We start from the raw sequence: 7,952 nt of genomic DNA, 5'->3' as shown, positions 1-7,952 counted from the left end.
TACCTGAAAAATTATAAGTTTATAAACTATACATGCCTTGATGAGCCTAATATTGATGGTAAAAAGCTTCAAAAATTAAGTACTATACACATATAATATTTCCGAATTAAGTAAAAAATTGTGGACGGACGATTCATCATGTCTAGATGAACATTTTAGAGCATTCGTTGCAGCTGGTACTTATAAATGTCAACACAAGTCCAAAAACAAGTCCACTAGTCCAGAATAGTTCACTCTTGTAACCACTTCCACAACCAACAAACCAGTGTGCATGTTCACAAGCCTATTATGAAGTCTAGTTTCGCAGCAGTGAACACATGTTAGTACAAGCAACAAAGTCACAGGGAACAGGTTTTTGAGTCAACAGTTTGATTTTCTTGTGATTATCACACAATCAAATATAATCTGAATATGTCAAGTACTGATAAGCAAAATCAGATGCTGTCATATTATTTAAGTGAACGGAATGCCAACTGTTAACTTAAAGGACTATTCTTTTATATAACTGAGATGTTACTTTTCAATTAAAAGTCATTCAATGGTAATGTTTAAAAACATTACTGTGTCAAGTCAATATACAACCATAAAATAAACATGAGGTTTTATTCTCCAATATATTATCATTTTTAAACAGCAGAAAGTTCAAGTTGAAGTTCCTAGTGTCATTATTCATTACGCCCTTTTTCTGTGGGTATCACAAAGCAGGTAGAAATGTTTGACAGATTTCTTGTAATGATCTTCACGAGAAACCACATTTAAAAACTGATGTCAATCTCTTTCACAGCTCTTGCAGTCTTTTTAGTCTTGGAACTATCACAAAGGCATACACATCCATCTGCAGACAAATAAAATTCACTGTATTCAGAAACACTACTTTAACAAAAATCATTTACTTTAAAATCAAAGAACAAGACGTACTTCACTGCAACTACAAAATTACATAGTGAGTGAATAGCAAACATATTTTTGTTATGACTGTGTCAAATTACTGAGAATTAATACTGTGTCCAGAAATTAATTTTTATGTAATATTTTTGAAAATATGTACATAAAGAAGACATTACATGACAGGTCAGTGGAGTTCAGGTGACAAACTGAAAAACATACTCCACAGAACGGCAGAGAGCATAATTTTAAAATATGGAAAATATTCTGTATCAAATTTAAAACTGCTTTCAATTCACACCCATATTTGTCTGCTCTTTTATTGTTCAGTTCTCAAGTATAATGTGTAAATAGCTTCCAACCAACTTTGTGCAAGGAATATTGTAAACATAGACAGTGAATATCTTTTTTGTCTTAATCTCTGATTCATAAGCAAGATAAAGAATGTAGGCAGCAGAACTATTGTGCAGACTACCTCAAATACAACATTTTAAAATTTATGTAACAGTGTTCTACAAAGATGTCACCTTTCTTTCAACAATTCTCACTTAAGTTTGCTGAGTATCTTTGTTACACTTTGATAAAAGCTAAATTGATTTGTCGCAACCCTAGCAGCATATCTCTGCTCTCTTATGATGTCTGTTGTCAGGCCTACATTTTAAGCCTTGGTTGTCTGCACTCTCTGCTGCCAAGATGGAAGAAGCATGGTTGGGGTGGATATTTTAATATATTTATGGTGCATATAGAATCCCAATTACAAAAGTAAATATCCAGAATGTTAAAACGTTCATCAGGACTCTTTTTTTGGAATACTGCTGCTGATCTAGCAGGAAATGCCGGCCTCAGGCAAATGCAGTACTTCAGAAAATGTCACCACGGTTTCCGGAATTACTCACCAAAATCCAAGGAAATCCGACCAAAGAATTATAGCAGAGACTGGTTTGAAGCATTCCAGTAAGCAGAAACTACTGAGACAGAGTCTACACATGTTTTCATTCAACATATATACTTGTATGAGCAGTGTGACATAAGTCTGATTTTGCAAAATAGATTTTTTCATTGCAATTTTGTCATATGATGACATGATGGGGACCGTGGCTGTTGTTTGAAGACAAATGTTGATGGTGTTAGGACAGCAACCAGTCACAAATTTACTTTCAGTTCCTTTATTCAAAGGGTACCGTTACCGGTTTCGAATCATTGTGATTCATCCTCAGACGGTTTACACGCTTTCTGTATGACATGTGGTGTGTTTTTCACAGATTAATTGTTCTAAAATATAAATAATACATAATTATTAACATGCCACATACAGATGGTTGCGTTACAGATTTTCGTTGCGTGTGACTTACATGAAAGGTCGCTTTGGAGTGTTTGTTTTCATAACATTCGCCCAACAGATGTAAATGCATTCCCACTGTATTCTTATTGTTGCACACGTAAATTGTTCTCACTGAACACTTAAGATTTGTCACTGAGAAGATTTCTACCACGCACCACATGTTTTGATACATACAAAGAGCTTACAAACATATGAGTATCACAGATGCTATGATATATTGTAGCATTTGACGATGATGTCCTATGCTTGGAAAGGATCATATATTCATTTACGCAACTGTAATATTTTTTACACTACAGGACACTGAATTTTTTGAGTTGATATTGTTAAATTAATTATAAAGTATATATATATACATATAGAACTGTATAGGTAAAATAGTATATTATTTAATTACATTTAGCATCATGAGAATTATAGTAACATATAAATTTGATACTTGATCTGCAGATAGGTGTACTAATATTATTTGTTTTGGAGGCTGGAAAGTAATTTTTGGAAATTTTTCAGGAAAGGGGTGTTAACTAACTCTGTTTGTTTGTTAAGGATATAGTCTGGGGTGCTGTTTTTGTGTGTGTGTATTTCTAATTCTTCTAATATATTCATAGTGGCTCCTTTTTCTGCTAGATGCAAAATTTTTAAGTTGTCCTCAGTGTTTCCCACTGAATGGTTTTCTTCAGCAATATGGGCTGCAAATGCTGATTTTTTCAAGTTACCAAGTCGTAAAGCATCAATATGTTCTTTGTACCTAATTTCAAAACTACTGCCTGTCTGTCCAATGTAGAATTTTGGGCATGTATCACATTTGAGTTTGTATATTCCTGATTTACGATAGGGACTCTCTGTGGCATACTGATTTGGCTTGGAGTGCATGTTGTGTGGATCGCTGTGAAGTGGATCTGTGGTTTTTATCTGCATTTTGTTGTGGAGTTTTTCTATTATTGTGGGTTTATATCCATTATTATAAGCAACTGTTTTAATTATACTGATTTCATTTTGTTGGTCTGTGTCACTCATTGGTACTTATTTAATTCGGTGTAGCATCGTTCTGAAATATGTCATTTTTTGTTGGCAGGGGTGGCAAGATGAGTTGCCAATACTGACATTTGTGGTGGTAGGTTTTCTGTAAATACTAAATTGATGTTTATTGTTACAATTGCAAATTTTCAGGTCAAGAAAGTTAATACTTTTATTAGTTTCATGTTCAACTGTGAATTTAATATTTTTTTGCAATTTGCTTAAATCTGCTGCTAATGTATCTATTTCATTACTTGTATCATCAAAAAGCATTTACATCTGTTGGACGAATGTTATGAAAACAAACACTCCAAACCGACCTTTTCTGTAAGTCACATGCAACAAAAATCTGTAATGCAACCATCTGTGTGTGGCGTGTTTATAATTATGCATTATTTATATTTTAGGACAATTAATCTGTAAAAAACACACCACATGTCATAAAGAAAGCGTGTAAACCATCTGAGGATGAATCACAACGATTCAAAATCGGTAACGGTACCCTTTGAATAAAGGAACTAAAAGTAAATTTGTGGCTGGTTGCTGTCCTAACACCATCAACATAGATTTTTTCAATGATTGATAATGAAGGATTTGATGTTAGCTGCATCTGGGCCTCAGATGAAGCACATTTCCACCTGAATGGAATGCTCAAACAAAACTGGCAATTTTGGAGTTTCCAGAATCCCTGTTTGTCTGAATCAAAACCAATTTGTCCTCCTATAGTTACTGGTTGAGCAGCAGTATGCAGCACAGGAATTATAGCCCTTTTTCCATGCACGATATGGTCAATAGTGATTGTCATGTTGTAATGTTGGAACAATTTGTCACCACACAGTTAGTGTTGGAGGATCAACCAGACACCAAGTGGTTCATGCCTGATGGGCCAGACTAGGTCACATCAAACAGGTGCTTCACTTTATTGATGAATACTTTGGGAAAGAAATCATTTTCTTGTGACTATTTTTTTCGAGGCACATTGAAAGACACTGTCTATCAAAAGGATCCTAGTATGTTAGACAAACTCGAATTGGCGGCCTGTGTAGCATCTGAATCCACTGCCACTGAGGCACTACAGGATGTGACGGCAAATTTCATTTCCGGCACACAGTTTTAATCTGCCAGGGAGTTTCATATCAGCGCACACTCTGCTGCAGAGTGAAAATCTCATTCTGGCAAATTTCATTGTTTGTTTGTGCCCTCTCTATACTGTGAGTGGTGGAAATTTCGTACTGGCTGTGATGTGATAGCACAGACTACTTGGAGAGGACAAGTATAATATACACACTAATACTGTCTGAGTTGCATAGTGTACATGCCACCTGTTAGCAGCTTTTTGAACTATTGCAAAACTTCTGTATATAATTCTTAAAGCTTTCGCAATAAACATACCATCTGTAGCACTCATCTAGTGATCTTAGTTTTTAAAACAATTACTTTTGAAATTGGGGACTCCTCTGCTGGACACCCTGCACTTACAAAGGTAACAAGCGTCAAATCAACTGCAACATCAGCAGTTTTTTGGTTGGTTGGTAGCTCTCCATCTGGTTCTATTAGAAGCTACTTTTTTTTTCATTACTGCATAATTAACTGCTTTGGTATTGACTGTGCTATATGTTGATTATACTATAATTTTAATGTTTTATATTGCACTGTATTATGTGCTTAAATTAGTTATTGTATTGAATTAATTTTACTGTAATATACCACATATTTAAACCTGTGTATTAATGTATAAAGTAACACGATTCCTGTACCCATTATTTGAGAAAACGGACACTTAGTAAATAAATAAAAAAAAAAATTCAGCTGCAGTCTTACTCAAGCTATCTCTGTTTGTAATGTCCTTTCCAGGACATTTGCAGGGAACTGGCTGTGTCATATCATGTGACCAATTCACTAATGTCTTATTTGTCCTATTGTTTTCCTAAATGACATTCCTTCATCATATCTTTGCAGGACTGCCTGGCTGGTGGTTTTATCTGTTCACCTTATCTTCAACAGATGTTTCCAGCATCCTACCTCAAATGTTTCAAGATGTTTCATTTCATTTTTCCCTTTCATCTACATTTCACAGACATAAAGTGCTACACTTCAAATATTGCTCTTAACTGCCTTTTTCCTCGAATCAGTATCTATGTTGTTTGAACAACACATTTTTTTCTTTCATTCGTGAACACTGGTTTTGCTTTTCAATTCTTTGTTTTATGTTTTCTTTCCTTCTTCAATCTTCAGTTATCTTATTTCTTAAATATTTGTACGATACTGTTTGTTTTATTTTGTTTCTTCTACTTTTAATGTTTGCTGCTTCCTATTCCTTGGAGCGTATGAGCATTTCTGTCTTGAGTTAATTTACATTCAAGGCATAGCAGAAGAGTCCCATGACTGACATAGCAAAATAAAGCATCATGGCAGAGTGGCACAAGAAACCTCAGTGGGAGGTACCAGTTAGGTGTTCCAGCAAAAGAAGCCATATCCAGACTACACTGACATAAAGGAAGTCATCACCCGGGTCTGCTGAAAAGTGAATTTGTGTTCTGCATGGCCAGGGCTGTGATACAATGACAAAGTGGGAAGACAAGGACACCAAGAGAATGATGTTATGACTGCCCAACAATCATGCCCTGCACCTTGATTCTGCTGTGACTTAAGTTAGGGAAAGTGCTGCCATTTCAGAAACAATGGAGGACAGAGCTTGTATAAATACTGTCCATTTTAAGCAAGCATTGTCAGCAGCCAGGTCCAAGGGGAAGTTTACACTGGTCATCATTCTGAAATATGTTATCAAGCTGTCACCATTTGACGCAATCTTCATTACCTGTGGGCCGACCAGCTGACCTAAGTCTGAATGATCCTGACTTGGGTTCTAGCTGGAGGACCATGTGTCGACTGAATTTCATCCATTGCAATCTACCTCTTTGGGGGGTAAGCAGTTCACCTGGGCCACCTAGCTACCAAACCATCGTCACCCTGTGTACACAAAGGCTGCTGGTGCTGATCAACACTCCTCAGCTGCCTGCACTGGGGTCCACAGTTAAGACTTTACCACCTTGGCACACCCTGCACTGAGACGTGCACTTACATGTACAGCAAGGATGTCCTCCTGGAGACCGCCATAGCTGTACACTGCCAATGCGGGAGCCCTGACTTGCCAGTGCCTTGTGACCACACAGCTGATGGGGCACGCTGCAACTATGACCTGCTTTTGCCAGGGCCATCCATACACTGCTCGCTGAGATCAGCAATTTTGAAACTCACCAGATGCCCAACTTTGGTCGCAACATCATTATTGCTGTAAACTTAAGAAAAAACGTATGCCAGTCCTATGTTCTTGATTTATTGGAAGGCAGCATCCAACCAGTACACATTGCCTTGCTGGAACCACATCCAGGGATGGAGAGCTGAATGCCATCCTGTTCACTAGATGTTTGGCTCCACCACCCACCAGACATCATCCACCCTTGACCCCTATATAATCATTCATTACACACGCCAGCATAACTATGATTCTTTGGAGAAGAAAAGGATGACCTATACCAGAGAGGAAAAGGAGAATACTTGTGAATTAAACGAGAAGCAGAAGCAGATACATTGAGTTGTTGGCACACAGACACGAAAGAAAGAAACTTGCTAGCTGTAGGAGTTATCCTTTGAAGAGCTAGAGTAAAAAACACCCCCCCCCCCCTCTCTCTCTCTCTCTCTCTCTCTCTCTCTGCAGGTGTGCATGGTCCTACAGAAAAACAAGGAAAAACATGCATTTTAATGAACCCCACAGCCCCAAGACTAAAAGCTCAACCTAAGACCCATAAACTCCATGTTCCATTGAGGGCCATTGTTAATTCTAAAAATACACCTGCCTCCAAAGTCTCCCTACTACTGAATCAAATTCTGAAACAGTACTATACGTTTGAGATACATCGTACTCAGTTAAGAACACAAATGAATTAGCAACTAAAACTAAAGATATAAATATTCCTGCAGGTGCCAGGTTTGCCTCTTTTGCTGTAACTAACCTACACTCCTGGAAATGGAAAAAAGAACACATTGACACCGGTGTGTCAGACCCACCATACTTGCTCCGGACACTGCGAGAGGGCTGTACAAGCAATGATCACACGCACGGCACAGCGGACACACCAGGAACCGCGGTGTTGGCCGTCGAATGGCGCTAGCTGCGCAGCATTTGTGCACCGCCGCCGTCAGTGTCAGCCAGTTTGCCGTGGCATACGGAGCTCCATCGCAGTCTTTAACACTGGTAGCATGCCGCGACAGCGTGGACGTGAACCGTATGTGCAGTTGACGGACTTTGAGCGAGGGCGTATAGTGGGCATGCGGGAGGCCGGGTGGACGTACCGCCGAATTGCTCAACACGTGGGGCGTGAGGTCTCCACAGTACATCGATGTTGTCGCCAGTGGTCGGCGGAAGGTGCACGTGCCCGTCGACCTGGGACCGGACCGCAGCGACGCACGGATGCACGCCAAGACCGTAGGATCCTACGCAGTGCCGTAGGGGACCGCACCGCCACTTCCCAGCAAATTAGGGACACTGTTGCTCCTGGGGTATCGGCGAGGACCATTCGCAACCGTCTCCATGAAGCTGGGCTACGGTCCCGCACACCGTTAGGCCGTCTTCCGCTCACGCCCCAACATCGTGCAGCCCGCCTCCAGTGGTGTCGCGACAGGCGTGAATGGAGGGACGAATGGAGAT

The 7,952-nt window shown here is 39.1% G+C and overlaps 1 protein-coding gene across 16 annotated transcripts in view; it reads right to left on the bottom strand.

The window, feature by feature from the left end:
* Nucleotides 1-270: 270 nt before the first annotated feature.
* The window catches only part of LOC126165466 (uncharacterized), a 229,270-nt gene continuing 221,588 nt past the window's right edge, over nt 271-7,952 (bottom strand). For all 16 annotated transcript variants that reach the window (XM_049920319.1, XM_049920321.1, XM_049920326.1 and 13 more), the window contains one exon: nt 271-835. The gene's annotated coding sequence lies outside the window, so the exon portion shown is untranslated. The remainder of the gene's footprint in view (nt 836-7,952) is intronic.

This window comes from Schistocerca cancellata, chromosome 1, assembly GCF_023864275.1.
Source record: "Schistocerca cancellata isolate TAMUIC-IGC-003103 chromosome 1, iqSchCanc2.1, whole genome shotgun sequence".
Classification (NCBI taxonomy): domain Eukaryota; kingdom Metazoa; phylum Arthropoda; class Insecta; order Orthoptera; family Acrididae; genus Schistocerca; species Schistocerca cancellata.
The sequence above is the reverse complement of the archived record's forward strand: the minus strand, read 5'-3'. Positions and strand labels throughout refer to the sequence as shown.